Source organism: Leptopilina heterotoma, unplaced genomic scaffold, assembly GCF_015476425.1.
Source record: "Leptopilina heterotoma isolate Lh14 unplaced genomic scaffold, ASM1547642v1 Lhet_152, whole genome shotgun sequence".
Taxonomy (NCBI): Eukaryota; Metazoa; Arthropoda; class Insecta; order Hymenoptera; family Figitidae; genus Leptopilina; species Leptopilina heterotoma.
In genome coordinates, this window is record NW_025110868.1 from 1220656 (window position 1) to 1241578 (window position 20923).

The 20923-nt window shown below is 19.4% G+C and overlaps 1 protein-coding gene across 1 annotated transcript in view; it reads right to left on the reverse strand.

The window, feature by feature from the left end:
• LOC122498593 (tyrosine-protein phosphatase non-receptor type 13-like) overlaps positions 1–17468 on the reverse strand; it is a 244057-nt gene extending 226589 nt beyond the window's left edge. Inside the window, exon 1 of the mRNA XM_043606394.1 lies at positions 16750–17468. The gene's annotated coding sequence lies outside the window, so the exon portion shown is untranslated. The remainder of the gene's footprint in view (positions 1–16749) is intronic.
• Positions 17469–20923: the final 3455 nt, after the last annotated feature.

Consider the following 20923-nt stretch of genomic DNA (forward strand, 5'->3'; position numbering starts at 1 on the left):
AAAAAATATTTACGTTTTTTTACACTGCCAATAACTTCAATTCTTAATTTTTACAAAATGCAACAAGTTTCTACATTTTAATTTAAAAAGTTTTTTTTAAATTCTTCATAAATACGACTATGTTTATAAATAATTTTTATTTATAAAAGAATATAAATAATTATTCTTGAAAATATAAAATTTATTTCAATTAAATTTGCCAAAATTTCCAAACAATTGGGAATATTATTTGATCTTTTTAAATTATTTACGGAAATTTAACTATATCTTTAAAATATTTTAATTGCAATTTTCCAAAAGACTAATTTTTTGTATTAATTTTGAAATTAAATTTACATTTAAAAATAGAATAATTGTTGTTAAATAAATATTAAAATACTTTTTTTATTTTTACACAGGAATTAAAATTCTTTTAAAAATTCAATAAACTTTTTGTTAAAAATTTTAATTAAACTTACTCAAAACTTAATATTTTTTTTTAATAAAATAATGAATTTACAATTTTTTTAAAAATAAAAATTTAAATATTATTACAGTTTTACAACAATTAAAATTTTCGAAAAATTTAATTTTAAAATTAATTCTAATTAGAAAGTTTAAATCACAATTATTATTATTATCACAATTATTTAATTACAAAAATAAATAATTTAATGAATAATTGAATAGTTATGAAGAACTTTATCAAACTTTTTGAAAATAATTCAATTTTTTCAAAGAATTTTATTAATATTTTTAAAAATAATTTCATTCTTTCAAGAAATTTGATTAAAATTGTTATAAAAATATTTGAATTTTTGTGAAAATAATTGAAAATAATGAATGAAAATAAATGAAAATAAATGAAAATAAATGAAAATAAATGAAAATTAATTTCGAGAATTAATTAAATTTGATTAAAATTGTTATAAAAATATTCTTTCGATGAATTTTAATAAAATATTTTTAAAAATTAATTGCATTTTTTGGGGAATTCATTGAAAATTGCATAAAAATAATTACTATCATATTATTAATTACTATTATTATTTTTATAATAAGTAATTTAGTAATTTACTAATTAATAATTTTTAATTATAAAAACAGTAAAAGTAATTAGTTAAAAAAAACTGTTAATATTAGTAATTAGTAATTCAAAGTAAGAAACTACTAATTATTAAAATTATTTTTAATTATTTTTAAAATAATTTAATTCTTTCGAAGAATTTTACTAAAATTTTAAAGAATAATTGCATTTTTCGAGGAATTTATTTCAAATATTAAAAATAATTGAAATCCTGTTATGAGTTTGTTCAATAAAAATAATTGAATTTTTGCAAGGAATTTGAAAAACTTTTTAATATAATAATATTGAATTCTTGCAACGAATTTTATTATTTATAAAAATAATTGTATTCTTGCGAAGAACTTCATTATAAATTTTTTAAAAAAATTAAATTCTTGCAAAGAATTTTATAAAAATTTTTTCAAATAATTGATTTTTTTCTAAAAAAATTTTATGAAAATTGTGTTTTAATTTTCTAAATAATTGAATTCCAGTGAAAATTTGATTATTTCTGAAAATAATTGAATGTCTGCAAAGAATATTGTATATATAAAAATTATGTTTAAATAATTGAATTCTGTTGGGAAACTTTTTATTTAATTGGAAAATATTTAAAATAATTGAATTGTGAAAAATGTTTGAGAAAATAATTGAATGTTTTGATAGAATTTTATTGAAAAAAAAATTAAATTAAAATCGTTGCGAATTAGTAATTTTTAATTGTAAAAACAGTAAAGATTATTATTTAAAAAAATTTAATTAGTAATTAGTAATTTAGAATAAGAAACTACTGATTATTAAAACAAAAGAGTAAAAAAATGGTTCAAGTAATTAAAGATTAAAATTTTTTTAAAAAACTTTTCAACGGAATTTCTGTCGAGTAAAGTATATATAGCGGAGGAAAAAAAAATTTTAGAAAAAGAAAGACTCTATTAACAGGGAATTATATATGAGATAATTACTGGTCTGTTGTATTAAAGTAGTGAAATCGGAATACCTGCGGATCTAATGGGATATGAATTATTGCGTGCTACTGACCAGAAACCTCGATAAGAAGAATGTAAAGAGAGTATAACATCTTTCATTGGCACTGTTACAGTCTCGAGAGGCCTGTTACTTAATTCTGTCAATGAGCTCTCTCTTTCTCTCTCTCTGTCTCTCTCTGTCTCTCAAGTCAATGATTTTCCTTGCCTCAAACCTCCTCTATAACCATAAAACTATCCTCAACTCCATGCCTTTATGGATAATATTTACAATTTACTAGACAATTCATTTTCAAATTATACACTTCAAGTTATAATAAATTGAAAATACACATTTTAAAGGAATGCAATTTACCGCCACTTAGTATCATCTTTTTATCCGCTTACATCATACTTGCGAATTTATTTTTCAAATTAGCTGGCAATTTTTCTTCTTTTAAATAATATTTGTTATTTATGAATTTGGCAAAAATTTTGAATTCAAATTTTTTTAATTCTAGTAATTTTAATGGACTGAAATTTATCTAAATTCTTGCTGGGATGTTGCGTTCACAATTTTCATAAGTAGATGAACTTCAAAAGATTTTGATTTGAAATTTTGTAAAATTGAAATTTTAAAATAAATGAATTTAATTAGAAAATTTTTAAAAAACCTAGATTTTATACAAAAATTTTACTAACTAAAATTCTTCTGAAATTCAATTATTTTTAATACAATTTTAATGGAATTCCTCGAACAATGCAATTATTCTTAAAATTTTTTATTAAAATTCAGCAAATAAATTCAATTATTTAAAAAACTTTTGCTACAATTTATTTATTAGAATTTAAATTTCTTCAAAGAATTAAATTATTTTCAAAAATTTTTTATTAAAATTCTTTGTAAAAAAATCAATTTTTTTCAAAATAATTTTAATAAAATTCGTCTTAAGAATTCAATTATTTTCAAAAGTAATATAATTCTTCGCAAAAATATTATTATGTTCAAAAATTTACAAAAATTCTCGTCAAAATTTCAATTATCTTTATAAATAATAAAAATTTTCTCCGAAATTCAATTATTTAAAAAAATTTTAATAAAATTCTTGACAGAATTTCAATTATTTTTAATACAATTTACATCAAATTTCTAAAAATGAAATTAAGTTATTCTTAAAAATTTTATTAAAATTTGTCAAAAGAATTCAATTATTTTCAAAAGTAATATAATTCTTCGCAAAAATATTATTATGTTCAAAAATTTACAAAAATTCTCGTCAAAATTTCAATTATCTTTATAAATAATAAAAATTTTCTCCGAAATTCAATTATTTAAAAAAATTTTAATAAAATTCTTGACAGAATTTCAATTATTTTTAATACAATTTACATCAAATTTCTAAAAATGAAATTAAGTTATTCTTAAAAATTTTATTAAAATTTGTCAAAAGAATTCAATTATTTAATAAAATATTTCTTTTTGTAGTTAAAAAATTGAATGCTCCTAAAATTTTCCAATAAATATTGATTTAAAAATAAATTTTAGTTATAATAAATAAATTCTTCTTTAACAATTAATTATTTTTATAATTTTCAAATTTGTCAATTTCCAAATCCATTTGTTTACAATATTCAATTTTACGAAATTTCAATTATTCGTAAATTCTTTAATTAAATAAATATTAGAAAATAAAAACTTAAAATAATATTAAAAAAATTCAATTAAACTTTTTCAAAAAAATTAATTTCAAAATTCAGTTATTTTTAAAAATTCCCGCTATATTGCTTTTAATATTCAATTATTATCTAAAATTTTAACTAAAATTAATTTTTAAAACAATTTTTATTAGAAAATTCTACTAGAATTCAATTATTTAAATACAAATAAAATGCAAATAAATAATTTATTGAATAATTGAATGTTTCTTAAAATTCAATTCCCATAAAGAATTTTATGAACAAATTTTGAAATAATTGAATTGTTTTAAGGAATTTTAATAAAATTTTTAAGAATAATTACATTTTTCGAGAAATTGGATTAAAATTGTATTAAAAATAATTGAAATTCTGCAATGAATTTTATTAAAATTTTTGAAAATAATTTAATTCTAGTGATGAATATTGTTATTTATGAAAATATTTGACTTCCTGTCGAATGATTTTATTACTTATGGAAATAATTAAATCCCTGAAAAGAATTTTAAAATTTATAAAAATAATTGAATTACTGCGAAAAATTTAATGCCAAATTTTAAAACATTTTTTTTTCGAAAAAATTTATGCAAATTCTATTTTTATTACTTTTAAAAATAATTGAATTCTTGTGATGTATATTGTTATTTATGAAAGTACAAAATTGAATTTTGCAATTAAATATATATTAGAAAATAAAAAATTTAAATAATTTCAAAAAAAAATCCGCCATTAAAGTTTCTTAAAAAAATTAATTTCACAAAATTTTTAGTTAAAAATATGAAAAATTAAAATTTTCAAAGATTTTAATCTGCAACCTTTTCAAAATTCAATTATTTTTAAAAATTCACGCTATATTGCTTTTAATATTCAATTATTATCTAAAATTTTAACTGAAATTCATTTTTATAAAATGAAAATCAATTGTTATTAGAAAATTCTACTAGAATTCAATTATTTAAATAAAAAAGTAAATAATTTATTCGATAATTGAATGTTTCTTAAAATTCAATTCTTATAAAGAATCGTTATCAACAAATTTTTAAATAATTGGATTCTATTAACGAATTTTTAAAAAATTTGGAAGAATAATTACATTTTTCGAGAAATTTGATTAAAATTGTATTAAAAATAATTGAAATTCTACAATGAGTTTTATTATTTACGAAAATAATTGAATTCCTAAAAAGAATTTTATTATTTACGAAAATAATTGAATCCCCATAAAAATTTTATTATTTATGAAAATAATTGAATGATTGCCAAGAAATTTATGTAAAAATTTGTAAATAATGAAATTCCTGTGAAATTTTTATTATTTTTTTTTGAAAATAATTAAAAGTTTGTGTAGAATTTTATTAAAATATTTTTTAAATAATTGAATTCTTTTGGAAAATTTTTTGAAAATCGATATTGAAATTTATTGAATTGAGGAAAATTTTTGCGAAAATAATTTAATTTCGAAGGAAGAATGCGAAAAGAAAACCTTTATCTAAAAAAAAGTATTAAAAATATTAAAGAATAAAATTATTTAATATTTAAAAAAATATATATAAATTAATTTCGTTTATTTTCATCAATTTTGTAAAAAAATTCTTTGGAGGAATTTAATTATTTTCTTCAATAATAAAATTCAGGGAAATAATTTAATTCTTTACATAAATAATAAAATTCTTTCCAAAAATTCTGATAAAATTCTTCGAAACAATTCAATTATTCTCATAAATAATAACATTCATCGGAAGAATTCAATTATTTTTATAAGCATTTTATAAAAATTTGTCAAAAGAATACAATTATTTTTAAAAATATTAATTAAGTTCATTTATTTTTAATAGTTTTGATAAAATTCTTGCAGAAAATGTGGATTATTTTTAACCGTTTTATTAAATTTTTTTCGATTGAATCCAATTATTTAAAAAATTTTTAATAAAATTATTTAAAAACGTTCAATTATTTTTAAAAATTTTGATAAGATTCTTTGGAGGAATTAAATTATTTTCAAAAATTCTGATAAAATTCTTCGAAACAAATTCAATTATTCTCATAAATAATAACATTCATCGGAAGAATTCAATTATTTTTGAAAATTTTGATAAAATTCTTTGGAGGAATTCAATTATTTTCTTCAATAATAAAATACAGGGAAATAATTCAATTCTTTTCATAAATAATAAAATTCTTCAATGGAATTCAAATATTTTTAAAATTTTTAATAAAATTCTTTCAAAACATTCAATTATTTTCAAAAATTCTGATAAAATTCTTCGAAACAAATTCAATTATTCTCATAAATAATAATATTCATCGGAAGAATTCAATTATTTTTATAAATAATATTCTTTGCTGGAAAAAAAAATTTACCAGGAAAAAAATCAAATTAGAAAGTTTTATATATTTTCTTCGGCGAAAAGAAAAGCTTTATCTAAAAAAAAGAAACCTAAAGATTTTGAATTCTATCAGTACAGACATAACAGTAGGTATGTATCTCTATTCTTTTCCTGTGACAGGACGAGATAAAGACAAGTTAAAAACTTGTCACGATATCGTTGCACGTCAACATGCTCGTTTCCTTTATATTCAAGAAAAAGTTGTACACAACTAGTAATGTCCTAATTCTCCAATGTTTTATAAGTGGAAATGAATGTATCTTTCCTTCGCATCAAAATAATGAAAGACAAGATATTTTTCCGCGTGTATTTTTTATTTCCTTTACTGTGTATACTTTTTTTTCTTGTGGGAAAAATGCATACTTTCACAATATATAGCTATAGAGAAAAATCATTTATACTGCTCTGCAATTATTGTATTATGTATATATTTTATGCAAGAAGGTAAAAAAAAAATTTCAGAGTACACGGAAATATTAATATTTCAACTCTTTGAATTTATTTTTATCTTCAATATCCCAATATATTAGGAAAGGGAAAAATCGAGGAAACGAAGGAGAATCATATTCAAGTTATTCATGTAGATTTTCAGGGAGATATTTTTTCCCAAGGATTTATTATAAAAAAAAGTATAGAGGACACATTTTTTGCTTCGTGAGACCTGTATGGTTTACTTAATCAGTTCAAGTTTAGATCGACTGGTGAAAAAGTATTAGAGTCTTAATTGAGTTCAAGAACTTCAATCGGATTAAGAAAAAAAATTTCAATTTAATTAAAGGATTATAATTCAATTGAATTGAAATTCAAGATTGAAGAAAGATTGAATTAAAATTCTATGTATGTCTCTAAACCTGAATTATAAAGAAATAAATCTATCAAATTCAAATCAATATTTATACTTTATTTTTATTATATTTTTTATTTTACTGAATCAAATTTTACTGAATAAATATTTTATAATAATAAAAATAATAATAAGAATAATAAAATTTTACTATTTTTTTTAGTTTTAATATTAATTTTACTTTTACTAATTCTGAATAAAATTTTACTATTTTTCTGTAGTTTTAATATTAATTTTACTTTTACTAATTCTGAATAAAATTTTACTATTTTTCTGTAGTTTTAATATTAATTTTACTTTTACTAATTCTGAATAAAATTTTACAATTTTTTTTTTTGCAGTTTTAATATTAATTTTACTAAAGATTTAGTTGTAAATTAGAAACTAATGATTATTTTTTAGATAAAAAAATTTCTTAGGTGGACGCAATTAGTTTGGTTTTGAGCTAATTCGAGAATTTAGAGAGTTGCGCACACAGTGAATGTAAAATTGTAAATATATATTTTTTCGAGAAAAAGTGTAACAATTGTTGAAGTGATTAAGACTAATGGATGTTTTTTCTGAATGTAAATTTAAATTTCTCAGTGCATTGAATAGAATTGTTAATTGTTAATTGACTACTGAAGAAATAAATATCACACACGTGAGGTAAAATGCTAATTTAATAATTAGGTTTCGTTTCCTTGATTTATTACTGTAATTTCTAAAGTAAATAAATGCAGTGCTATAATTGATAATGGAATCTGTATATTGTAGTGAGAGAAAAATAGTTACATTTCAATGTAAACAGGAAAATAAAATTTTATTTTAATATAATAATAATTTATCAATTTTTAACTTATTATATTAACTACTGCGTAAATTTGAATTTTAACTAAAACTAAAATTTAATTTAATTAATTAAATTACTTAATTAAATTAATTAAAATTTAAAATTGAATTTTAAATCAATTCTTATTACAAATTTCTACGAGAATTCAATTATTTAAATACAAAAATAAATAATTTATTGAAAAGAATTGAATACTTCTTCAAATTGAATTCTTATAAAGGTCTATTTCAAAATATTTGAAAATAATTAAATTGTCACGAAGAATTTCAATAAATTTTATTAAAATAATTTAATTCTTTCAAGAAATTTACTTAAAAATGTATTGAAAATAATTATTAAATTCTAATAAAGAAATTGTATCAAAATTTTTTTTAAATAATTCTAATCTTGCGAAAAACTTTATTAAATTTTTTTAAATAAATTGAATTCATGAGAAAAATTTTATAAAAATCTTTTTAAATAATTGGTTTTTTTTGCTAAAAATCTTATAAAAATTATATTTTAAATAATTTAATTTTTTTGGGAAATTTTATTAAAATTTGTTGAATTGTTTTTAAGAATTCTATTAAAAATTTTGAAAATAATTAAATTCTTTCAAGAAATTTAATTAAAAATGTATTGAAAATAATTGTTAAATTAATAAATTCTAATAAAAATAAATTATTATATCAAATTTTTTTTAAATAATTGAATTCTTTCGAAGAATTTTAATAAAATTTTTAATAAAAATTGCTTTCTTCGAGAATATAATTTAAAATTGTTATGAAAATTATTAAAGCACTGCGATGAGTTTAATTAATTATGGAAATAATTGTTAAATTCTAATTCAAAAATTATATTCAATTTTTTAAAAATAATTAAATTCTTTCGATGAATTTTAATACAGATTTTAAGAAACAATTGCATTTTTGAAGAAATTCATTTCAAGTTTCATTAAAAATAATTGATGTCATGAGTTTAATTAATTATATGAAAATAATTGAAATTTGAAAAAATTTTTAAAATAATTGATTCGTTTGAAAGAATTTTATTAAAATTTGTTGAATTTTTTTTAAGAATTATATTCAAATTTCTTAGAATAATTAAATTCTTTCAAGAAATTTGATTGAAATTGTATTGAAATTTGAAAATAATAGTTAAATTTTAATGAACAAAATAAGTATCAAAATTTTTAAAATAATTGAATTCTTTCGAAAAATTTTAATTTTAATTTTTTTTTTTAAATTTTGAAGAATAATTGTATTTTTTTGGAAATTTATTTAAAATTATATTAAAAATAATTGAAATCCTATTATGAGTTTAATTAATTATGAAAATAATTGAATTTTTGCAACGAATTTTAAAAAAATTTTTAAAATAATTGAATTCTTGCAATGAATATTATTATTTATAAAAATAATTCTATTCTTGCAAACAACTTCATGAAAGTTTTTTTAAAAAATTAAATTCTTGCGAAGAATGTTGAAAAAAATGTTTTTAAATTATTGATTTTTTTGTAAAAATTTTATGAAAATTGTGTTTTAATTTTAAGTAATTGAATTCTTGGGAAAATTTTATTATTATTTATGAAAATTATTGAATATTTGCGAAAAATTTTACTTAAAAATTTGTTTTTTTAATAATTGAATTCTTCTGGGAAATTTTTTATCAAAATAGATATTGAAAATAATTGGATTTCGAAAATGTTTTGAAAATAATTGAATCGTTTGAAAAAATTTTATTAAAGTTTATTGTAAATTGTTTAAAAATTATTTGAAAAATTTTTGAGAATATGTAATTAATTTTTTTCAAGAAGTTTAATTGAAAATGTATTGAAAATATTTATTAAATTCTAGAAAACAAATTATATCAAAATTTTTATAAAATAATCGAATTCTTTCGAAGAATTTTAATAAAATTTTGAAGAATAATTGTATTTTTTGGGGAATTTATTTAAAATTGCATTAAAAATAATTAAAATCCTGTTAGGAGTTTAATTAATATGAAAATAATTGAATTTTTATAACGAATTTCTCAAAAATGTTTAAAAATAATTGAATCATTGCAACAAATTTTTTTATTCATAAAAATAATTAAATTCTCGGGAAGAACTTCATTGTTGTTTTTTTTTAGAAAAATTAAATTTTTACAAACAATTTTCTAAAAATCTTTTCAAATAATTGATTTTTTTGTAAATATTTTATGAAAATGGTGTTTTAAATAATTGAATACCAGTAAAAATTCTATTATTTTTGTTGAATATTTGCAGAGAATTTTATGAAAATTTTTTTTTTTTATTTAATAGAATTCTGTTGGGAATTATTTTATTTAAATAGTAGATATTTAAGGTAATTGAATTTTGAATAATGTTTGAAAATAATTGAATCGTTTGAAGAATTTTATTAAAATTCAATAATATAATAATGATAATTAAATTATTAAAATTTATTAAAATTCATTGCGAATTGTTTCTAAGAATTTATATTTTTAATTTTCGAAAATAATTTTAATTTTCAACTTTTAGCGAATTTAAAATAGTATTAATTCTTAAAACAAAGACAAAAATTGCTGTTAGTATCAGAAATCTAAAAAAAAAGTATCCAAATAGTAGCAAATCGTAAAAAATAGTAGTAAATAGTACTGAAATAAGTACTAAATAGAATTTAGTAGATGAAGTACTGAACATGGCTGAAATTTATTTTATTTAATTATTTGAAAAACCAAAGTTCCTAGGGCTGTTAAGTTTTTACTTTCTTCTAAATGTTAAAATTAAAAATTAACTTAAGTTCTAATCGATGAATCAGTTTTTATAGAAAAAAAAAAAATATGCGTGTTTCCTTTATAGAGAAACTAGGAAGTAATAATATCGAAAGAAGAAGAAGAAAAAAAAATAAACACGTTACACAGTAATTAGATAAGAAGAATTCCCTCTCGTAAGTGGTTGCATTTCGAAAATGCGAAAAATGTGCATAAAATTGATGCGGAAATTGTGTGAACCGGATATGACGACGAGAGGGTGGATTTATATACTCTTTTTCTTGAAAAAAAGAAAAATGCGCACATTTTTAGTTTTACGAGCTCTCTTTGAATTCTCTCGATGGAGAGAAGATCTCTACTCGAAGGCTCGACTCGGCCTTGAATAAGGAATCGAAACCCCGGGAGGTGGGTGTATATAGTAGTAGTACAAACCTAAACAAAAGAATGCGCCGTACGGTACGGGTCGGCAGCCAAGTGGCCATAAGGACCCGTCGTCCACTCTCTTCAAACGAGATAAAGAAAGAAGGAGAGAGAGAGAGAGAGTCCTTTCCTCTGAATTTGAAAGGACAACCTGTACCTTCTCTCCCTCCCTCCCCCCCTTTCATTCTGGCATCACACAAGTGACCCGCCTCAAGTTACTGGTACTCGGTTGAGTCCTCTAAAAACCCACAGGGAAAAAAAATGCCTTTCAAAAATACATAGCAATAAACTATGTACAGGCACGAATAAAAATTCATTTGGAATTTTTTTAACATCCCTTTTTTCTTCTTCTTTTTTTTTTTATTTTTTTGCCTTCAAAATTACCATAAACATCGGAAATTTGACTTTATTCACTTTTTGGCTGGAATTGAATGTTTCTTAAAATTCAATTCCCATAAAGAATTTTATGAACAAATTTTGAAATAATTGAATTCTTTTAAGGAATTTTAATAAAATTTTTAAGAATAATTACATTTTTCGAGAAATTCGATTAAAATTGTATTAAAAATAATTGAAATTCTGCAATGAATTTTATTAAAATTTTTGAAAATAATTGAATTCTAGTGATGAATATTGTTATTTATGAAAATATTTGACTTCCTGTCGAATGATTTTATTACTTATGGAAATAATTAAATCCCTGAAAAGAATTTTAAAATTTATAAAAATAATTGAATTACTGCGAAAAATGTAATGCCAAATTTTAAAACATTTTTTTTTTCGAAAAAATTTATGCAAATTCTATTTTTATTACTTTTAAAAATAATTGAATTCTTGTGATGTATACTGTTATTTATGAAAGTACATAATTGAATTTTGCAATTAAATATATATTAGAAAATAAAAAATTTAAATAATTTCAAAAAAAAAAATCCGCAATTAAAGTTTCTTAAAAAAATTAATTTCACAGAATTTTTAGTTAAAAATATGAAAAATTAAAATTTTCAAAGATTTTAATCTGCAACCTTTTGAAAATTCAATTATTTTTAAAAATTCACGCTATATTGCTTTTAATATTCAATTATTATCTAAAATTTTAACTGAAATTCATTTTTATAAAATGAAAATCAATTGTTATTAGAAAATTCTACTAGAATTCAATTATTTAAATAAAAAAGTAAATAATTTATTCGATAGTTGAATGTTTCTTAAAATTCAATTCTTATAAAGAATCGTTATCAACAAATTTTTAAATAATTGTATTCTATTAACGAATTTTTAAAAAATTTTGGAAGAATAATTACATTTTTCGAGAAATTTGATTAAAATTGTATTAAAAATAATTGAAATTCTACAATGAGTTTTATTATTTACGAAAATAATTGAATTCCTAAAAAGAATTTTATTATTTACGAAAATAATTGAATCCCCAAAAAAATTTTATTATTTATGAAAATAATTGAATGATTGCCAAGAAATTTATGTAAAAATTTGTAAATAATGAAATTCCTGTGAAATTTTTATTATTTTTTTTGAAAATAATTAAAAGTTTGTGTAGAATTTTATTAAAATCTTTTTTAAATAATTGAATTGTTTTGGAAAATTTTATGAAAATCAATATTGAAATTTATTAAATTGAGGAAAATTTTTGTGTAAATAATTTAATTTCGAAGGAAGAATTTTATTATTTGATTATTTCTAAAAATAATTGAAATTTTGTAGAGAATTTTTAAAAATTTTGTAAATAATTGAATTTCTGCGAAGAATTTTATTATTTTTGAAAATAATTGAGTGTCTTCGTTTTTCTTTCTTATTACTTTAAGAATAATTAAATTTGACCAAAAACAATGATCAACCACCAGGAAAAAAAGCAAATTAGAAAGTTTTATGTTTTTTCTTCTGCGAAAAGAAAACCTTTATCTAAAAAAAAGTATAAAAAATATTTAAGAATAAAATTATTTATCATTCAAAAAAAATATATATAAATTAATTTTGTTTATTTTCATCAATTTTGTTAAAATTCTTTAGAGAAATTCAATTATCTTCTTCAATAATAAAATTCAGGGAAATAATTCAATTCTTTTCATAAATAATAAAATTCTTTCCAAAAATTCTGATAAAATTCTTCGAAACAAATTCAATTATTCTCATAAATAATAACATTCATCGGAAGAATTCAATTATTTTTATAACAATTTTATAAAAATTTGTCAAAAGAATACAATTATTTTTAAAAATATTAATTAATTAATTTTTAATTTTCAAATCATTCAATTGTTTTCAAATCATTTAATTATTTTCAAAAATTATGATAAAATTCTTTAAAGCAATTCAATTATTTTTATAAATATTACAATTTCTCAGAGAAATTCAATTATTTTCATATGAATAATAAAATAATTCGGGGGAATTAATTTATTTTTAATACAATTTTAATGGAATTCCTCCAAAAATTGTAATTATTCTTAAAAATTTTATTAAAATATTCAGTAATTCATCAAAATATTTAATTTCAATATTATCTTAAATAAAATAATTCTGGACAATTCAATTCTTTTCATAAATAATAAAATTCTTCAAAGGAATTCAATTATTATCAAAATTTTTAATAAAATTGGTTCAAAGCATTAAATTATTTTCAAAAATTCTGATAAAATTTTTCAAAACAATTCAATTAGTCTCATTAATATTAACATTCATTGGAAGAATTTAATTATTTTTATAAATATTAAAATTCCCCGCAGAATTTAATTATTATCATAAATAATAAAATAATTTGGAGGAATTCAATTATTTTTATAACAATTTTAAAAAAATTTGTTATAAGAATAGGTACAATTATTTTTAAAAATATTAATTAAATTCAATTATTTTTAATGGTTTTAATAAAATTCTTTGGCGGAATTCAATTATTTTTATAAATATTACAATTCCTCAGAGAAATTCAATTATTTTTAATAGAATTTTAATAAAATTTGACGAAAGAATACAATTATTTTTAAAAATATTAATTAAGTTCAATTATTATTAATTGTTTTAATAAAATTCTTAAGGAAAATGGATTATTTTTAAACGTTTTGAATGATACATTTTTTTGATTGAATCCAATTAGTTTAAAAATTTTTAATACAATTCTTTCAAAACGTTCAATTATTTTCAAAATATTTGATAAAATTCTTTAGAGAAATTCAATTATTTTCATAAATAATATTCTTTAAAGAAATTTAATTATTTTTAAATTTTTGAATAAAATTTTTTCAAAACATTCAATTATTTTCAAAAATTTTGATAAAAATTCTTTGGTGGTATTCAATTATTTAAAAAATTTTTAATAAAATGCTTTCATAACATTTAATTATTTTGCAAAAATTTTTATTAAAGTTCTTTGTAAATTTCAATTATTTAAGAAATTTTTAATGAAAATTTAAAAAAAAAATTCAAATAAATTCTTCAAAATAATTAAATTATTATCAGTACATTTTTAATAATATTCTTTAGGAAGAAATCAATTCTTTTTATAAATAATAATTCTTTGCTAGAATTCCATTATTTTCAAAAATTTTGATAGAATTAAATTATTTTCTTAAATAATAAAAATCTTTGGAGGAATTCAATTATTTTTATAAATAATAAAATTCTTTAAAGGAATTCAATTATTTTCCAAATGTTTAATAAATTTCTTTCAAAACATTCAACTATTTTTAAAAATTCTGATAAAATTTTTCAATACCATTCAATTATTCTCATTAAATATATAATATTCTTTGGAAGAATTCAATTATTTTCATAAATATTAAAATTCCTCGTAGGAATTCAATTATTTTCATGAATAAGAAAATAATTCGGAGGAATTCAATTATTTTTAATACAAATTTTTAATTTAATTTGTCGAGAGAAACCAAATGATTTTAAAAAATATTAATTAAATTCTTTCAAAATGTTCAATTATTTAAAAAAATTTTTGATAAAATACTTCAAATCAATTCAATTGTTTTTCTAAATATAATCATTTTGATTATTAAAATTTCCACAATGAAATAATCGAAAAAAAAATAAAAAAATAAAAATAGATCGGAACACTCGAGGGGTGAATGTGTAAAGTTTTAAATTATAAAGCAATTTTAAAATTTTTATTCTATTACCTACTTTTTTTTACTTAACTTTAATTTGTCCAATTTTATTTCATTTTTATTCGAAAGGACATTTTTAAAATTTTCCTCTGTAAATTTTTTGTAAATAAATAAATAAATAAATGAATTTCTAATAGCATAACTGATAGTTACCGGCAAAAAGGAAAAAGCGATGTAAAATCGTTTCTACTTAGTGAAGTATTTACCAAGATTGTTGAGAGAGTAACGTATAATTTTCTAAACTGGACTTGAAAATAGTTATTAAACTTAAATGATATGACAACTTTATATATATAGAAACAAGTGACATCGATAAATAAAATATGAAATCTTGAACGTGATTTTCTATTTCTTCGAATAAAAAGAAATTTTAGAGCGAATCTCAAAAAAAAAAAAATAAAATAAAATAAAGAATATCCTGATTTCTTTCAAGGAATTTGTAATATATCCATCACCTTTATATCGTGGAATGTCTACAAATTTCCAAGATACGGAACTATTTTATTTGTGAAAGAGGAATTTCACACAATGCTTCCATTCATGATATAAACATTAAAAAAAAAAGAATTTTTTAAATTTTGAATTTTAAAAAAAGTGTCATTTTTTTTAAATTCGAAAAATAATATTTTTTTAAAATTCAAATATTTGGTTTAAATATTTTTAATTTTGCTTAAATAGGGAAATTTGACTTTAGTTTGAATTTTTTTCAAAAGGAATTCAAAGATTAAGAGCAAAAAATATAAACAGTTTGACCGGTTTTTTTGTTCGTATATGCAAATATTTCAAAATTCAACTCGAAATTTAATGATGAGAAAAAATATCGTCTAATACATCGGTTTCGTTTTTTCTCACATTATTTTCAAATACATTTTAAGTTCAATTTCATTGAAAATTCAATTTCTGTTTCGAAAATTTTCACTTCTTTTCAACTTCAGTTTCTCAACTATTTTTCCTCTTCAACTTCTATTTAAAAGTTTCAATTATTTTTTTTTTTTAAATTTTAATTTTCTTTCAAAAAATTTCTTCTTTTTTTGTTTTTTTTTTAAATTGTAAACAAAGTTTTTTTTCAACATTTACGATTCGAAATTAAATTAAACAAAAAGTATAAAATTATAATCGAAATTATAGAGAACTTGATAATAAACATAGAAAACAACAAAAGAATAACAATAATTAAACATTAAATTATTTCTTACACTGAAAAAAAATTTATTTGATTCAAATAATCGATTACTTGACTATTTATCAATTAAATATTTAATTAAATCAAATAATATTTATTGGAGTCAATTAAATTATTAAATTATTTCTTACACTGAAAAAAAAATTTATTTGATTCAAATAATCGATTACTTGACTATTTATCAATTAAATATTTAATTGAATCAAATAATATTTATTGGAGTCAATTAAATGGTTTAATTCATATTTGCAGTTTAAATACTGAAATTATTGGTTCAAATACCATTTAATGAAATAAAAAAATAAAAATAAAATTTAAGTTATTTGATTCAAGAAAATATTTAATTAAAAATAGTCAATTAATCGGTTATTTGAATCAAATAAATTTCTTTTTGACAATAGAATTTAGAATAGATTCTTAAAATTGATCTTTATGTAATAAATATCTTTAAATGTAAATTTTTATGTAAATTTAAAAAATCTGAAACAAATTTACAATGTAAAAATAAAAAATACCTTTCAATTTATCCAAATAAAGTTGAAAAATACCAAAAGAGGAAAAAATCCAAAATCCAAAAAATTCCCAAGTATTTTACTCACTCACACACTCAGCACTATAAAACAAATCACAATTATATTCACACCGACAAACAATCGGTAACAATATCACTGCACACCTCTCTTTCCGCGATAGAAATTCGAAAGGATAACAACATCGCTTCTCACAGCGTTCGTCTTCCTGTGAATGCACATTATATTATATTTTATCAATCACTAAAACAAATCATTATCATTTCTCAATTTTTCATTCTCTAAATGAAAATACGAGGAAATTTGAAAAATATTCCCCCTCCCTTTTTTTATTTGTTGTTATTTTTAATTTATTTTGGAGTATCGCGTGTAGTGTGACCTTGCACACAAGCAAGCGCGCGCTCTTGTAACAATAACGAAAAAAGTCAAAATGACTTTGAAACGGCCAGCAAGCGTGGTTACACGCCAACCGATGAAGTGTGCCGTTTGACCTGGCTACGATTTGGCCAATCGCATCGCTTCGAACTTCACTCGAGGTAAGGTTGGGTCGTGGAAAAAGGCCGGGCCCCCCAACTCACAAGTCTCGTGGTGGTACTCTACAAAATGCTCTACAGTTTCTGTTTATATACTCAATTCTCTCTGCTTTGTTGTATATATATGTATGGTACGCTATATTATATTCTTTGGAGAATGTCTCTCTTGTGGCAAGAAAATACTTGAATATCAGGCCCCAAATGCGTGGCGCAATCTATTGACGTTGGGCCCAATTTTCTCCATCGAATGGGGAAAATGGTAAAATCGATTTCTATACCTCATAATAAATTTTCTTACTTAAAAAAATTTTTTTTTACGAATAAAAAAAGTTGTTTTTCTTGTGTCTATTTCTTTTTTTTTTTTAGTGATTATACAGGAAAAATCTCTGCTGAAAATAAAGTAGTTTTAGACGACATGGAACGTGGCGCCATCTACAAGAAGAATTTTTTGATTATTCCCCACCCCCCCATTTCACCCACAACTTGAAATTAAAAAATCATTTTTGATCTAGTTTCGAAAAACAAAAATCTCAGTTTTCTTGAAAGTATACCTACTTATCAAATTTATATTAAAGTGTCACAATTTGATAAAAAAATTTTAGATTAATTTTTTTTTATTTGATTAACATTTTGGTATCGTTATAAAATCAATTATTTTTATAAATAGTAAAAATTCTTTGCAAAAATTCAATTAATTAATAATTCAATTGGTAATAAAATTTCAGGGAGAATTAAATTTTTTTTAAACTTTCAATAATATTTTTCGAAAAAGTTCTAAAATTTTAATAAATCCTTCAAAAAAAAAAAAAAAAAAAAAAAAAAAAATTCAATTTTATTATTTTTATAAATAGTAAAATCTATCGAAATCTTTGTTTAATTTCATTATTTTAAAGATTTGCAATTAAAATTATTCTAAAAAGAACATTATTTTAAGAAATTATTGAAAAGAATTTAATTAGATTTTTTGAAAATTTTAATAGAATTCTTTGCAGGAATTCAATTATTTTCATAAATATAATAAAAGTCTTTGAAGGAATTCAATTATTCGTAAATTTTATTATAAAAATCTTTGCAAGAATTTAAATAAAAAAAAAGTTTAGAATAAGTCATAAATTTAGGATTTAAAGTCGTACTGCCATGACTAAAATTCAGTTAAAAATAGTACAGATCTAAACGATTTTTGACAAAAAGAGTTGAGATTTTTGTTTTATAATGTAGAAAATTTAGTAAAATTAGTGCGTCTGACTATAAGTAACTTTTACTACTTGGGCTAAAAATTTGTCTTCCATTGACTTGTACTACTGATTTTAAAATTTACTCGAATTTGTTTCTACAATAGTAGAATTAGTATTAATAAGGAGAATCAAAATCTAAAGAGGAAATGCTGTCTGATTATAACTGACTTTTACTACTGGGAGAAAATTTTTATTTTATTACTTATTCAAAAAAATTGTCCAATTGACTTTTATGATCCAAATTTAACTATTACTTCTTCGGTTAGTAGAAATCTACTAATAAAAAAAAAGAAAAATTAAAATTGTTAAAATTTTCTGATTATAACTGATTTGTACCACTAGAAATTTTTCAGAAATTCGTGAGTCTGACTCTTGGTAACTTTTACTACTTGGGCCCAAAAAATTGTCTAAAGTTGACTTTTACTACTTATTCAAATTTACAACTATTTACTTCTTTGGATAGTAGAAATTGACTACTAGAAAAAAAAATAAAAACTTGAATTATTTAAGAAAATATTTGAATTTTTGAGAAACATTTTATTTTATTTTTTTTTAAATAATTTAATTCTCGTGAAAAATTTTATTATTTGGGGTAAATTATTAAATAATTGTGAAAAATTAAAGCAAGAATTCAAGAATTTATCAATTTAAAAAAAAAAATTAAATTTATAAAAGAACTTTTTATTATTATTTTCTAAAAATAATTGAATAATTGTGAAGGATTAAAGAAAAAATTCAAGAATTTATCAATTTTCTTTAAAGATATTTGAATTTCTGAGAAGAATTTTATTATTTATGAAAATAATTGAATTCTTGCGAAGAATTATATTTAATTCTGTTTAAATAATTGAATTCTTGTGAAAAAATTTATTATTTGAAAAAATAATTGAATTTCTTGGAGAAATTATAATATTTATAAAAATAATTCAATGTTTTGAAAGAATTTTATTAAAAATTTTGAAAATAATTGGAGTCATCCGAAAAAATTTATTGAATCGTTTAAAAATAAATGTTTTTTCTTAAGAATTTTCTCAAAACTATTGAAAATAATTGAGTTTGAATAATATTTTTAAAAACTATTGTGTTCTTTCTTTAAATTTAATTAAAATTGTATTAAAAATAATTGAATTCCACCGAATTATTTTCTTATTCATGAAAATAATTGAATTCCTACAATGAATTTTACGGTTTATAAAAATAATTGAATTCTTCCAAAGAATATTTTATTTAAATTTTTGAAAATAACTTAATTCTTATAAAGAATTTTATTAAAAAAATTTTTTTCAATAATTGAATTCTTGCGAAAAATAATAGTTAATTATGTAGTTAATAAGAAAATTTGAAAAATTTGAAATCTAAAATTATTAAAAAATTGATGTTTATAATTGAAAATAGTGAAAATAAAAAATTTTGTAATTTGAAAAATAATAAATGGGACAGTAACAATTACTGTGGTAATGAATAATTATTACATTTATTATTATAATCATAAGAATGTAAAGAACAAATTTTATATAATTTATTTTAAAAAAATAGTTTGTTTATATTATTTAAATGTTTATAAATATTAAAAATATGCAACTTCTCCAAATATCGCAGATGGCTTTAATTTTCTTTAGATTTGAAGAAAAATCTTCCAATCTGGCACTTGACCCGTACTACTGATCCAAATTTACAACTACTTACTTTATCGGATAGTAGAAATCGACTATACTAGTTAAAAAAATAAAAAGTAAAAATTCTCTGATTTTGACTGACTTGTACTACTGAAAATTTTTAAAGTTTAAGATCTATAATTATAAGCAATCACACTGTTAACTTAAAAGTATCAAATTGCAACGAATTGATACCAAAAATATGGATTAAATTATAAATTGATCTAAATTTTTTGTATCAATTTGATCCACTTTGGTATTCATTTGATACTCTCAGGAAAACTGTGTAATTTTTATTAATTGTTTGAAAATAAATTCTTTAACATTGACTTATTAGTATAAGTCTGATAAAAACGTGTGTTGCAAAAAACATAAGTATACAAAATTACAAACTTAAAAAATAATTGAAAAATACAATTATTTTGAAACGTATATGCTTGTCGGAAGTTTACGTTAATTTCTCGTCAAGTCTGACCCCTATCATACCCAATACAATAGAAATAACTCGAATAATTTTCCCTCATCATTTATTACTGTTTATTCTATTACAACCTACAAAATTCTATATCTAATTCCGGAGCCTATTATTTATAAATAAAATAGACGATGTTTTCGACTATTATAATCTACAGCGTGTGAAATGCATTGTTCAAAGGTAGGCGTCATGAACGATAATGTATATATATCTAGTCAAGGCTGACCCGCAACATTAAGGTACTTATTGTATCAAGTCTCG